Genomic DNA, 15,491 nt, shown 5'->3' with positions numbered 1-15,491 from the left:
GATTCTTTTTTTAGAGTTAAATGTGGAAAATTTCTTTGGAGAATTTCTCCTTCCCCCATTGTTTTTTAATTTTAACCTGTACCTATTTATCTCTACATGTTCTATACAAACAGTTTAAAATTAAAGGAGTGGTTCCCTGAAAGCAGTTACTTCTGCGCTGCCCAACAAGTACTCATGGGGAAGTTTTCTGGTTTTAAATGTAGGAAATGTGTGGCATTTTTTTCCTCAGGCATTTGGTTATGGAGCTAGTTGCCAGTGTGCCACTGCAATTTCCAATACCATGTTTGAGCCCAGCCTAAGTACCAACTGATTTAGCTTCATTTTTTCTCCCCCTTACAATTCCTTCTGTTAAAAGCAGCTGTTATTCCTTCGTTTAAGATAGAGAATTAAGGAAAAGAAAAATGAAATTACTTGCCCGAGGTCACTAGCAGAACTAGGAACAGAATGGAGGCCTTGCATGCTTAAGCTCAGTGCTTTAATCACAAGCTCAGATAGAAAAGTTAACATTCAGACGTGATTTGGGGGTGGGGTGGGGGTGAGCAGTGGGAGGGTGGTATTCCAGGTGGTGGATTGTGAGCTAGTTTGCATCTGGTTATGTTTCAATACCTGAGTTTTTCATTAAAGTGTTTTCTAGTGTAATCCGAAAACATGCTTATTTTAGGAAGTTACAAATGAATGTAAGAACAACCAGCAGGCCCCCATGAAATCATGAACATAGCTGGGGAGTAAAAATAAATAAGTACACTTTAGCATCATTTTTGAGCTTGTGTTCTCCCTTGTAACCCTGTCAGTGTGTGAATGTGTGCCTGGGGCTGACTAGCTGCAGACAACAAGGAGGAAGGTTTAATAGCTGGGCTGTAAGTGTGAGAGTATCTTGTCACTGGATTTCCACAGATTGGTTTGGATGACTGTAAACGTCTGAATTCTAATATGTGCTCATTGGGAGGTGTTCAGCAATCAGTATCCTCAGTGCTGTAAGCCCAGCTGGGAAGATAGACCTGTACAGGAGCTAATGCTACAGAAAAAAAATCTCTATTTCAAGAACCATAATAGCAAATTTGATTTCCACCAGGCTAGTGTTTATAGACTGGTATTCTCTCCTCTACAGGAAGCCAATCTGAGCTTTCACAGGGCTCCTGCTGGAAGAAATCAAATAGCAAATTCATGCAAGGTTTGCAGTAGCAAAAGGGCAGGTAAGGATGTAACTGGTTGTGCTAGTGGGAGGTGAGAGAAATAAGAGAGATGGGAGAATGGCTCAGCAGGGGAGGAGGAACAAGTTGCTGTCAGCCTCGCTGCCCTCCTAAGAATTCATGGAAAATGCTATGGTCTACTCTTGAGTCACCTTCCCCAAACCGGGTGGCCTTTGTCTGATGGAGAGCGGGCTTTTTGTCCCACTGCTTAGGGAAGACAAGGGAAAGACAATGCCAGAATGTTTGAAGAAGTTACATTTGTGAAACCATTGTTTCAGCATTCCCCAGTACAGAGATGAGCTAATTCTACCCCAAATGAAAGCTTTTCCTGAAAGAGTTTCGTGAATATATTACCGACTTGAGAATGGGGAAGGGTTGACTTTCAGTGAAAAATCTGTAGGTCTCATCTTTCAGTGGTGAGGTTGGCAGTGTGCCCTAAAGCCCCAATTCCCGTGGGCCACGCATGGCCAGCAGCACTGGTGTTCTCTGCAACATGCCTTTTGTTCCTTCTGTCCCTGCTCGGTTGTTGCAGTTAGCTGCCAAAGGAGACGGGGATGTGCAGAAGGATGATAGGCAGCCAAGTCTTATCACCACAATGGTAACCAGCTTGTTCAGAGTGTGTTCGGGAAAAGCAAGACATCTGTCCATTGCCCCCGCTGTGGACAAAGCAGATATTCCCATCCCGTGTAGATTCCCAGTAAGGCAAGCTGTTGTTATCGAGAGCAAAATCCTTTGATGTCCTTTAAGAGATGCAGGGACTTCTCTTGTAACGACCTGGATGTGGCCGGAGGCACGTATTCAATTATGAATCTCTGAAAATGCTACAAGCGGATTTCTGAGTACTAGTTAAATTGAAGTTTTTGAACCAAACCTGAGAGAAGCGTACTTATTGCAAGATATTTGGTACCTTAGACTAAAACTCTTTCTTTTTACCTAAGATTAATTTTTCAGAAGGGAAGATGCCCACTGGCCCAACAGAATAATTACATATTTCCTCCAAATCCTCCTGAATAAAAGGTAGGGAAAAATAGGCATGTCGAACCAGGAAAAAGATGCTTATAGCAGATCAGAGTTGTATTTTACAAAAAATGGCCCTTTGACAATATATCTTTGTGAAAATGAAGACTTTGACTGCAGATCTTTGTGCTTTCTGTTCTGCAATTGCAACCTTGAAAAAATTTAATCAAAACTTGCTTATTGGGTAAAAGGTATTCAGTGAAGGGGAAAAAAAAAAAAAAAAAAAAGAAAAAAAAGAGAAGAAGAAAATCAAGGCAAAAATTAAGTACTTTAGTGCTGGGGGAGGGCACAAGGGTGAATGGATTGCTGTTCCTGTAGGAGTTACTGAATAAATAAATCATTAGGAGTACTTACTAAGACTGTTTCCTCAGAACTACCACGGCCTTTACCAGTGTATCTCAGTCCTGTTGCTGTTACGGATCCCAGAGGGAGCAGTTTGGCTTGGTGCAATGCTGTTTGCCTCCCAGGATGACTGAGCACCAGGCATTTTCACTCTGCTCTTGCTGGATATGCATGCATTTATAATTTTATGTGTATTTTTAACACTATTATTATATATATAATAGTTCTTAGTAACGGATGTGTTGTAATAAGCACTAGACAGAAAGCATAGCAGATGTGGGACCAAGGCCCAGAAAAATTAAATGCAATGCCTCTTTTCATACTTATACTTGAAAAATCTAACATTTTATCCATCTGTCCTGAGACTGGGGCAGATGCTTAACTACAAGACCGCATTCTTGATGTATTCTTATATTAATACTATGTGTTATTGTTGCATTATTCATCTATTTCTTGGGTGAGCTGTAAATTAGACTGGCCATCTTCCCTCCTCTCAGAGATTGCTGTTCCCTGTTTTCTCATATATTAATCTTATCAGCATGAAAAGCAGCATCCTCAGCTGGTGCTTGTGGAACTGAAAGCTGAAAAGAAACCTCATGGTATTTGCAGTATTCTGGGTATTCTGATGATACTCATCTTTCAATTGCTCAAAAATTTAACCAGAATTCTTTGGCCAGTTGATGCAGCGCTGGTACACTTTTAGCTAGTTTGAAAGTGGGTCAGGTGACATGGCAGAGCAAAAGAGTTGCTTTCAGCAAGGTCGTCTTTGGAGGGAGTAATGAGTGAGTAAGATCTAGGAATAAATTGTTATGAATCTTTTTCCTGCTTCCTCCATCTGCACGAAAAAAAGACCTAACCAGGAACTTCCAAAATTAGTATTAATGCTACTACTATGTTTTCTGGAAGTAAAGGTTGGCTCCTCCAGGGCGCTCTCTGCTCTTTTATAAGCAGTCACTTTTCTATAAACTCTCACAAGTCTGGATGATAAGTAAAGTTGGTACAAGAAGTGACAGATTCGGCTCTTAATTCATGCAATTTCCTGAAGTACACCGTGGACCTTTGCATTGGATGTGAAAGGAACTTCAGGTTGCTGAAGGGGATTTGTTCTTGTGTAGCCTGTAATAAAACAACAGCCTCACTTCTCATTATTGAGATTTTGTTTGGCAAGAGGAGTGAGTATATTTATACAAAAGGTGCCATCGAGACATTGTTACCATTCAAAATCAATACAGTTTGGAGCTTGTTTTTTTAGTAATAAGAAAAGAAAATTATGTGGACCTTTATTTAAAAAAAAACAAAAACAAAAACAAAAACAAAACTTCCATTAGAAAAGCTAAATGAGATAAATAACCCCTGGCAGAGCAAGAAGGCGATCTCACTAAATTGAATCCAGTCAATTTTAACATTCACAGCGCTAGAGGCAATTTTAGACAGAGTGTAAACGTAATGGAAAAAACATATTCCTGAAGCTGACTTACAAAACTCTGTATTTGGGCCCTTAATGAAGATAAATCAATGATCTAGAAAATAAAATCCCTTTCCTATTAACCAGATGGGCACACAAATTCTTCTCAGACTTTGAGACGTAAGCACCCAAAATTTTCAATTAGTGTTTCACATCCCACTACCTTATAATTATAAGTAATTAAATTGGAACATAGTGCAGACACACGTATATAAACTGTCTTTCTCTTGCTTTCTCTCTATATATAATAATGTCTGTCTGCTGATTGATACAATTCTTTAACTCACTTGAGAGATTCTCTGCTAACATCATAAGAGATGCGCTGAAGCAGAACTCTGAAATTGAATTACAACCTTTGTGTTGAGTCAAAGAGCAAAGTTGTGATTATGAGGTCCTGTCTCTGCTATTTCTTCCCTCTGAGCTCAACTTCCACTGACTTTTTTTTTGGTGTCCTGACAAGGCTTCTTATCTCCAGTACCGCTGGGTGCAAGTGTCCTGTTAGCTGTCTGGCATGCTTTGCCTTTGTGGTTGGTCACAGACAATAACTTCTGTCTGGCGGTGCCCAAATCAGAGCAGAAAAAGGAGCAGGGAGGCCTTGGGGGAGCTCAGACTGAATGGTCTAGTTGTGTACTGGTAGGCGGGGTAACTGCTGGGAGATGGCAGTAGGATCCTGGGTTTGCTTTATTAGAGTCACATCGTATTTCAGCATCCCAGACAAACAAGTGGCAACTGAGCAGCTTAATTTTGTACAGCTAGATTTGTCCACTGGCCTGTTAGGAGAGTGAGTAGACTGAACTAATTTTTGGCTCTTAAACATAAAAAATTTGAGAGAGATTTTTAAAATGCCAACATTTTCCAAAGTTGTAAATGCTGGGTGTACTACATGCATGTAGCATTGACTGTCTTTATCTGAGAGTTGCAAAGAAAGAGTCTTGCATCTAGAACAGAAGACAATTTTGTATTTTCTGTTAATCGATGCAGAACTTGTGCAAATTTGTGTAGAGTCACAGATTTCAGAGGTGTCATCCCAGGTGCACCACCTAAAGGATTTTTCTCTGCTGAAGCAACAGACATAACTCAATTTCTATGAAAACCTGAGAGTTTTGCAGTTGCATTTGTTTTACATGACATCTCATGGTAGTTTCCCTTTAGAGCATTGGTTACTGCCTGGACATTTCACCACTGCTGTGCTTAATGCAGCGGGAGAGGTGTTTGCTCATGAAAAATGTTTAATCCGGGCAATCTGGGGGCACAGAACCAGACAACAGAGGACATGTAAAGGAGGCTCAGCTTCAGAAATGGTGGTTCCAGTAAGCTGGAATTTTTGAGGTCTCGGTTTAAATTTAAAGGAGAAAATAGCAGGGGAAATGGAAACTTCAGATGATCGAAAAATGTCAGAATTCTCTGGAAATAAGAGGTACAATACTGTCTCTTAGACATTCCTCTCTTTTCAGCTTTGTAGTACATTTAAGCTTCCACGTATTTGACAATGTGAAAGATTAAAGTAGGTTATAAAGTCACTTTTTATAATAGTGACTGTCATAACTTTACAGTTTCCCGTGTACAATGACAATGGAATTACATTCCAGTTTTGTTTTCAAATATGTAAATAATGCTTATCCTTATGACTAGAAGGTTAACTCATGACAACATAACAGGCTTGGATATTATTCTTAATGAAGTGCTATTAAACTCTAGATATTTAACTACATCATATTTATGTTGCAATTATTCCTACTTGCTTGGTGCATTTCCAGTTACATAAATTAGTGGCAATTTCAAAAAGGCTCAAACAAATTCATTGTGTACTCACATTGTTGGGTAATTATGGTGTAATTATACGGTTATGAAATATAGTCCAGTATAGCCTTTCTCTTGTTTTGTTTTTCCCACTGCCCACAAGGTTCCTGAAGAGGTTTCCTGACCACACCGAAGGTACACCCTTAAGGCAGAGGGTCTTCGCATACCAGAAGTGTTGAACCATGGCTTCCTATGGATTAATCACCATGGCTAATTGACTTCAGCACCCAAGGGATCATAGATCTGATGAAAGCTTTTCTGGGCCTGGGGCTTTGGTGGCTTCTGTTTTCTAACAGAATGCTGTTATCTTCCTTCTGTCAGGACGCTTGCTGCACGTCTTTGCTCACATTTACCTGTTTACGAGAATTCTATGGGGATTTTGTTCTCTGTGTCTCCTGCTTCTCTGTCACGTTTGACCAAGTTGTCTCAAATTTATTTGGAGACGCAAAGACACAGATTAAGACATAAAACCACAGTAAAAGCTTAAGTGTTTTCTTCATGGGAAAGAAGACTAAAAATCTGTGTATTTTCAATAAAGCTGTAGGCAGAAGAATCCATTTATACTGACTTTTATTACCTGTTCTAAAAGTTTATTTTAATGCAACTTCAGGAAAAAAATGTTCTAGTCTGACTCTGTACCAATTAGGGTAATGGAATTACTAATGAAGTAAAAATATTTGCTCCAGTCCATGTGCTCAGAGGCACATTCACAGTTATATTCTTTCTCTTTCTTTAAACTGGGATCTGTAGCTGCTTGACAGAATTTCAGTATGAAATACTTTGTCTCCCCCAGTTATTTTTTTAACATAAAGCAATGTCCTCTGAAACCTCCACCAGTCCTCTTTCTTCAGTTTGTTGTTGGACAGAATATTCCCTTTTGTGTGCCCGGCGGTGCTCAGAACCTCCTGGAAAACCATTTCTGTGAATATGGAAGGAACTCCCCGGGTGCCTCCCAGATGTCTTAACTAAACGGACAGGCCTCCCTTTGTTCTGCAAGTCTGTCCTTGGTAGGCACAGGATTCTGTTTGTGCTGGTCTTTAAGTCCAGAAGATCAGAGAGGGCACACACAGCATTGGATGGGTTAAGCCTCTGAGATGGTCTAATAAATGTGACTGTGGCTGTAACCATGAAGATAAGCCTGCAGCATCTTTGTGCTCTAATTGATGCATTATCAGGTTAATCAGGAGCACTTGATAGTGGAATTAGGTTTTTTCCAGGTCTAGTCAGAAATAGCCATTGTCACATTTTCAGAGGACTGTCAGTCCAAGCTTTGATGTTCTAATTCTGCACATGCAGCATCCTGGGGAAAAAAAAAAAAAAATATTTTGGAAGCAGTCGGGCATGAAAAGGAAAAGGTTGTTGTATCTGAGCTAATAGAAGAGACCTAACACAGAAAGCTGATAGTTCAGGGTGTTACCTTCTGATACTGTACACAGAAACACATCCTGAATTTCTATTCCCCAATATGTTTTCACATATGGTTGTAATTTACATGACATTTTTGAAAACGCCTTCTACGCTGCTTCTTCAGGTTTCTTCAGATATTTGTTTTACTAGCCTCTGACAGGCAAGCACTGAGACGTTTCTTCTGTTCACCAAGCTGTCTCTCACATGAGGGAGCAGGGAACTTGCCTCATGGGTCACAGGAGCTCTGGCTGCTGTATGGCAGTAGAAGAGTCTGTGGGATGCTCTAGGTTACAAACTTCTTCCCTCCCTACAGCTGTAAAGCTTCCAAGCAGGATCCTGACTGATATTTTTCTCATGCCAAGTTCTGTATCTTTTGGGTTTGCTTTTTTTTTTTTTTTTTTTTTATGATTTGGACAACACAGAAAGCTTTACTACTAGGAAACACTTCTTCCAGGAGTTTTTGGTTTCCTAAATCTGAGCAGAGGAGGTTAGAGTATTTTCTGGTTTGGTTTGGTTTGTTGTTGTTTGGTTTTTTTTTTTTTTTTTTTCCCTCATACATTTTCCACACATAAAATTGTCTGGGGCCTTATTCTCTCAGTTTCTAAATATCAGGTGCATTTGGGGATGGGCAGGACAATACAATAATCCTGTTCTGTCTTGATTAAGCAATACTTCCTTTATCCCTGTCTCTGGAGTGAATCCAGCAGGAACATTTCCCTCAAAGCCTTATTAATTCCTTATTCTCCCTATGTTAGCAGACACGAATAAATTAATAAACCACATTCTGATGACCAGCTGAGTATAACATTTCAGCAATGGTAATGTGAAGATGTACTTGATTTCCAGGTCTCTACACCTGTGGTGGTGTTGTGATTACCATCTCAATCAGTTATTGCTCAGAGCCGTTGACCCTTACATCTTGGCGTTGATGCTATCTGATCTGGCTTTTGGAGAAGAGAGCTGACTTCAGAGAGGTTGTTTTGCTTGAGCGATGGCTTGAGCAACAAGGAGGTCACACTACAATGACTCACTGCCAGTGATGCTTGACCTGGTCTGTACTGAGCCCTGAACCAGTACAGGCTTTCCCCAGCACATAGTGACAGGACTCCAGTGGAGCAGTACTGGGGGCACAGCTAGAAAACAAGCCCAAGGATGCTGATCCTCAAGTTAGAGCATTGCCACTAGAAAACTACCCCTTTCCTGCTTTTATGTACAAGCTGATTTTTGTAACAAAAAAACCCAACACCCAAACCACAATGCAGTGTAGATCCCTATTCACATTAAAAGCTTATTATGTATTAAGAAAGAAAACACCTGTAGTCAGTGCAGTACAAAGGATTAGCAATGCTTTAGCCCTGCTGCAAGTGATGAAATACAAAAAGAAAAGCACAAGTACCTTCCCGGGACAGTTCCTGTAGCAATGAGGTGGCCTCCTCCAGTGAGCAGCTAAAGCATCTGTGGTGCAAATGAAAAAAATCTTTCTACTGACACGATTTGATCCTGAATTTCTGTTCTGCAACTTATGAAGTAAGAGGAAAGCAGAAGTTTCGAAGCTAATTTCAGCAAAGGCAAGAAAATTTCCACTCCATCTGTAATTGCAAACCTGCCTGCTGAAACAGTAATTAGAGATATTTCTCCAATAAAATTTCCCCATCTTGTGGATGTCCAGATGGGCAAGCTTTTTCTCCTCATACTTAATGTAAATTAGAGTAGGGAACTGGTAGGCAAGGCTCCTGGGTTCCATTTCCAACTTTATCACTTATTCCCGGTGTGACCTATGAGTAACGCAGTTATTTGAGCTTATGCTTTGTTTGTAAAATTGAGATAATTATATATTTCCTCAGGGGGGAGGGGGGAGCTGTGCTGAGGAATAAATCAGACAGTTGAAAACAGGGTAAGGAGAAACCTCCTAAAATTCTGAATGCTACCCTGGTTCCCCCAGCCATTTCTAATGCTGTTATGTTATGAACATGGTGTTGCACAAAGCTAATAACCCAAGTGCATTTATAATCTAAAGGTTTAATAATGCAAGGTTTTAGGTAATGGGAAAACACATAGTTAATGTTAAGCTAAGCCTTTGCAAGGTGGAGTGCAAAAAGACACAGAGGGTAGGAATGGTTTGTAAAACAATTAATGACTTGGTTAGGACTTGTTTCTGGCTAGTTTCCTTGTGAAGGTTTGACCACACTGTTGTTGTATTTTTTTTTTTTTTTCTATTTGCAGTATGGTTTGAGAAGATTCAACTGAAAATGCTACTGTCTAAATTTATCCCACACTGTAATAAACTGAAGCATGTAAGAGCAGGAATCTGGGGCCTTGAGCTTTCTCTGAACTTAGTGGAAAGAGGGGGAGATACATGCAGAGCACAACTCATCCCATCTGAAGTCTCTACTTTGCTTATGCAAGGAGCCTAGAGTAATTAAGGAGTAAAAACTAAGGAGAGATAAATGCAAGGCAATAGCTATAAAATAACAGACTTTTAAAAATCACTTTGGTAAAGGCGAGTGACTGTTAGAAGCCAAAGCAAAATGCCTGGGAAGAAAATATGTGCCTGAGGTAGGAAGAGGGCACATGCTATTAATGGAAGGGTCACGTCACATTCAGAGACACAGGCTGCCGTTCCCCGACTCGTCACAAGGAAAAAACACTGGAGGAAGATCTTCAATGGTACAAGGGCAATTACACACAATTTGTATTGCAAGCCTGTGAGAGCTGAGTGGTAACTAGCCTACCCTGGGGTTTCTGAAAGCCCTCTTTAGTCCTTGAATTAGAAAGGACAAAAAAAGCTCTTACAGATGTGCTCACACATACACACACACGCACACACAAACATACCTCCCCTTTCATCATCATTGAAGAGAAACTTTTATGTCTTTTAATGAGTCTTTTAAGATGTGCATGGGCTTCTTGATTTCCTTGGCCTCATAAGGGTAGAAGCCAAGAGAGATGTGCCATGAGAAAAACGGCTATGAAAGTGAATTCTTCTCCAAAAAAAAGCATTTATTTAATAATATTCTGCACATAAACTGGACAAACTGTGCAGAACAGGGAAGTTACAAATGTAGCAGTAGCACAGGATTGCTGCAAAGGTGTGTGATACAGCCCCTAGCTGCTCCTCATCCCTATCTGAAGGATTTTCTCTTCAAAGAAAGTAAAGCTTCGAAAATCCCTTCCTACAAAACTCACCTGCTGTGCTCTAGCTTTTAATGAGCTGCACGACAGATCGGAGGGAGGTCCCTCGTGAGCTTTTTCCCGTTGCTCACTCGCACACGGCGGGTCGGATTCTGCCTCCTGAGGAAACAGATTATCTTCAGACAGGCTATAGCAGGGTTGCTTCCCTGAACCTCCCTCTGTCTCCCATGTTTGAAATTTGATAAATTCAGCCACAGTGTGTGTATTTATACAGTCGGTGTATAAATATACCTTGACTTCCATACAACCTCTCTTTATCTCCAGAGATCTAGACCCCTTAAAGAAAATATTATTCTTTGCCGGCAACGCATAAGCATCAATTTACAGAATTGCTCATAAATAGAGCCTTCCCGAGGGCTGCATTATTGATTTTCTTTTGACCTAGCACAGCACTAGCGTCATGATCAGAAAAGGCTACTTTCAAATTGGGAAGTTCTGCTTTTCCTTTAACTTCATTATCAAAACATTCACTCTTTCCGAGGTCTGTAATAAAGCAGCCTACCTCTGCCAGAGATAAATTTTGTTTATGATCTGAGTTGTGTCTCTGACAATTGAGACCTGAATGCCAGAAAGTCATAAAAAGTTCCCTGTGGTCATGAAGTTCCCTGTAGTTTGATTTTCTCGCACTAATCATCTTCTCTTTCCCACATTTTTCTTCCTGTTAACCACAGCACATTGAATTATCCAGGCCCTGCAAGCAGCTCTAACAGTCCTTCTGTATCTTATGAGTTGTTAGGACTGCATTTCATTAACCATAATAAACCAACATGCAGTGTTTACCGGAATAACAACGCATTGTACAGGCAGAGATAAGCTCCTGTCAGGAAGTGTCTATAAAGCACAAGCAATTCCAGTGCTTGTTCTTTATGTTTCTGACATTGTTGGTGGAATTTCAATTTTGTATCCTGCAAATGCAAGCAGTGCTTGTGATAGTTATGTGCTACTCAGATAGCACCCGGGGGCTTCCGAGTAGAGAAGCATCCTTCTTTGTATTTCCTTGTCTGTAATGGCAGCAGTGAGGGAGAACAGCCCTGCTGTGCAAGGGGCTGTACGAAATAAACCAATGCCACGCGGAACTCAGAATTTTAAAAAAGCTACAGTGAGAGTGGAATAACAAAAAAACCCAAACAAGACAAAACAAAACGAATAACTCAGAGAAGGGGCTGTAAGAGCTAAGAGAGCTAAACTGATAGCAGTGAATGGTGAACAACCCATACTCTGTAGTGAGAGTGATTAATCATTTTTTAGGAGAGATTCATCCCGCAACGAGCTAAAAATTGCTTTTGAGATTTGGAAATAGGCAAAACGTTTGGCAGCACCTAAATTCAGGGTGCAACATTCTCAGTACATGAGGACTGAAAGGAAGTTACTCCAGCTGAAGAGAGACTGGCACGAGTTACAGTGCGTTTCTGTTTCAGTTCACATTGCGTGAAGGGGAGCATAATCCTGCTAGATTATGGTCCGGAATAAATTTCACTTCAACTAGAGATTCTTTTGCTGTTGTTTTTATTATTTGTTATCGTAGTATATAAAGAAGTTTTAGCACTGAGGAAAGACTTACTGTGCCAGCAGCTGGGCAAAAGGAGAACGAGTTGTTGCCTCAAAACATTTTTATGTCAGTTGTCCTGCAGTCCTCTCTCAAGACTCAGATATTTGAATTGAGTCATGGGTCTATCACTTAACACAACTTCTTCAGATCTCAGAAATACCTGTTTTCATATGGATGTATTGCTGCTGCTCTTCTGACTCAGAATACTTTAGTCTCTCTCTTATCTTTGAGATTAGCATATGTTGGGTAGGAAGAATATTAATTTATTCCTTTATTTGCCACAGAAACAATGGAGCAAGTCTTACATTTTCCTTGGAGCCTGGAAAATTTCATGAGGTTTAGGGGTTCTTCAGCAGATGATAGAGACAGATGATGCCTTTTCACCTTCCGTTGTGGAACGGCTATTTTCTAGGTGCTTGTCCTCTCCTACTGGTCTGTCTCAAATGTCATATGAATCATGGCAGTGCTGGAGAATTGCTGGTGGAGAGCACATGTCAGATCAGGAGGGGTTGATGCTTTGTGTAAGACACTTCTATCAGGGGGATGAAAAGATAACATTTCTCTGAGATTTGCTATTACCTTATCCTGAGTCCTTCTGCATTTCCCTGTGCACCGGTGATTGTTCTCAGCATTAATGGCCTGGTGGGGACAAAACTCATACCACACTTTTCTTTTTTTTTTTTTCTTTTTTTTTTTTCATATTCCAACCATGTAATCAGCTGGAGTGCTGCTTCAAAGGAGAAAACTATGAAGTATCAGCTGGTGCCTTTGCTGTCAGCACCCCTCTGTCAGGATATTTTATGCTGTTTGTCAGCATGGTTTCCAAACACCTGTGGCCTTAGGCTTTGAAGGAGTCCAGCCTCTCCTAATATTGCTCATGCTTCTTGTGGTATAGTTTGCATAACTTGTGCAGTGGGCTTTTCCTTAAGATTGAGAGTCATAGGTGATTAAAATGTCAGGGGACTTCCAGTTTTAATCTCCTCTCCTCTTCATCAGCATGCTGTTTATAGAGGCAAAGCATATCTCTATCAATCTTCCTTTCAAGTCCCCTTTGCTTTGCTCTTTGGACCATTCTCTAGGGCATAAAATAGTGTGGAGCATTACATATTTTGTGTGCTAATGAGCAAAAGAAAACCAGGAAAAAGCAGCAACAACCTGTGCGATAATTTGTTCCAGCATGTGCTGTAACATTATTAGCTGATTTCTTTGGAAAATTACCACCGGTACAGCTTTGCTGACTTGCACATGTATAATGTATAAATGGAGCCATCAAAGTTTAATGCACCCTTAGCAATGTACTTCCTTACACTGCCTGTGACATGAGTTTCATTTTTTTTTGTCTCAACAGTTTATCACACTCCGTGTGACACTAGTGCAATATAATGAAGTGCAACTCAGCTGTGCCATCCACAGAGGTCATTTTTTTCCCTCTTGTTCACTTTTCCACCATGACATGCAATACTCATTGATGGTTTTTTTTACAGCTTTATGTAGTCAGGTGGCCTCTCTGGATTTATCCTTAGTACTACAGTAGTACTCACATAACCAAGGTCCAGATTTATTCTCTCCTGAACGTTCATAATTGTGCACATACACACGGTGTAGTCTTTGCCCTGAAGAGATGAAGTTATTATACACAATAACAATAGATGGACAAAAACAAGCTGAGATATTTTATTACCAGGGTCTTCTGTGACCTCTACATCAAACTTAGTCCAAATTTTTCTTAGTATAAAAGTAAGAGAGAATGAATCTGAATGGATGATACGTGGAGAGAAGGGAGAGATCAACAGGCAAATAGTAAGTCACCTAAGTGAGAGAGATAAAAGGCTGGACTCTATAAAAGGAAAATGCTGTTCCTTCCAATTTAGATTTCTGACAGAGGCATTTGCAGAAGTCTGAATATCATGATTTAGCGACATGTTTGCCTTACGATTAGAAGCCGGTATGGCAGGTTAATTCTCAAAGCTACAGTCTTCATATTTCAGGAATACATCTATCTGTCTCTGGAGAATGCACATTCGTTCCTGTACATGTAGCGAAGATATGCAGAGAAAAAGAGAGAGGTGCTGAAAGTTCAGTTCTGAGGATCCACAGCTGGATAGTGGAAATTTATGATAGGATTTAGACACTCCCTCAGGAAAACCTGGGTTTGTAGCATAACTATGAGAAAACTGTGGTTTTGTGCACCTTTTAGCCTGGAAGCTATTTGTTGCATGGTTTTACCTGTGAACTGAAACTCTAGGAGGATGAAATCTAAGAAGGAGAAAAAATGAATTGGGTATGTAAAAAGACATGCCTCAGCTTTCCAGCATTCAGAAGCCCGGACTGCTGAGCTCTATTCAATAGCCAGGCTGTTTCCAGAAGGAAATCATCATTATCTGTGGGCTCTATTGGTTTCATAATTATCACTTTCGGCATAAACGGCAGGAACCACCAACAGATGACTGCATAAGTTTAGATGTTTATCATGTTAAATTAAATGCATTGTGTTTAGCATTTTCATGAAACATAACGTATGTGTTAACTTAAACTACTGGGTCAGTATTTTCTTCTGTTTCGGCTAACATATCCAACAGGAACTACAGGCACTGTGATAATTATATGGAGATTTTGAACCATGTATTTTTGGGCTAAACTAGTCATTGACTTCATAGATTTTCTTACTTTCTTCCTTCTTGCAAAGAATTATGTTCTGCTGCAGCTCAAGAGCTCTTTCCATAATGTCAAGCTCCCTTTTATTTTCAACTCCCAGGAGAGATCACAGCACTACTAATTTCTTCCTACAAGCCAGCAGGTTTTGATTTCATAAGGAGTAATAGTGTTTTCCAATGTGGATTTATTCCAGGATAATCCAACGGCTTTTCAAAATGGAACAGCACTATTTCCGTCAGGCTCAGATACAGCGTGCCTTCCTGCCTTTCATTGCTGCCCTCCTGTTGGCTGAAGTTCTGCTGCTTTGTGCCACAGACCTTGCATCGTTCGCCAGCTCAGAGTCAGACTTTGGAAGCAAGAAGAACTGAGCTCTCTTCCCGCTGCTGTTGTGAAGTGACGAGCACAAGCAGTAGGTAACCTTCATTACTGATGGGTAGATTTCGTGCTGCTCTTCTTACATTTGTGCAAACTATTACATTTTTGGTGACTCTTTTAGCTATTATTTTAGCTTGCTCTGATTCCATTAATTCCACTGGTAGAGGGGTAACAGGAGGAATCTTTGCACAGATTACTAAGTGATGAAACCACTGAGCATTCATGGGCACTAGTTCATACAGGAGACATGATAACTAATCTGCTGGCAGGAAACAGCAAGCCTGGGAGGCAGCAGCAGTGAAAAACTGTTAATCAGGAGGAGTTAAGAGAGGAAAAGAGGAGGACAAAATTATTCCCTTCGTAAGCAGATCCATCAGTAGGCCTGAATCTGGTTTGGAGGCCACCACCCAAGGGCAAACAGCTCTGTAGGCTGCAAAAGTGCTCGTGGTGCAAGGAAACAGCAGTATCTCCATGCTGCCTGAGCTGAGAGAAAGGCAAG

Source organism: Athene noctua, chromosome 26 (assembly GCF_965140245.1).
Source record: "Athene noctua chromosome 26, bAthNoc1.hap1.1, whole genome shotgun sequence".
In the NCBI taxonomy this organism is placed as follows: Eukaryota; Metazoa; Chordata; class Aves; order Strigiformes; family Strigidae; genus Athene; species Athene noctua.
This window is presented reverse-complemented; position numbering follows the sequence as displayed.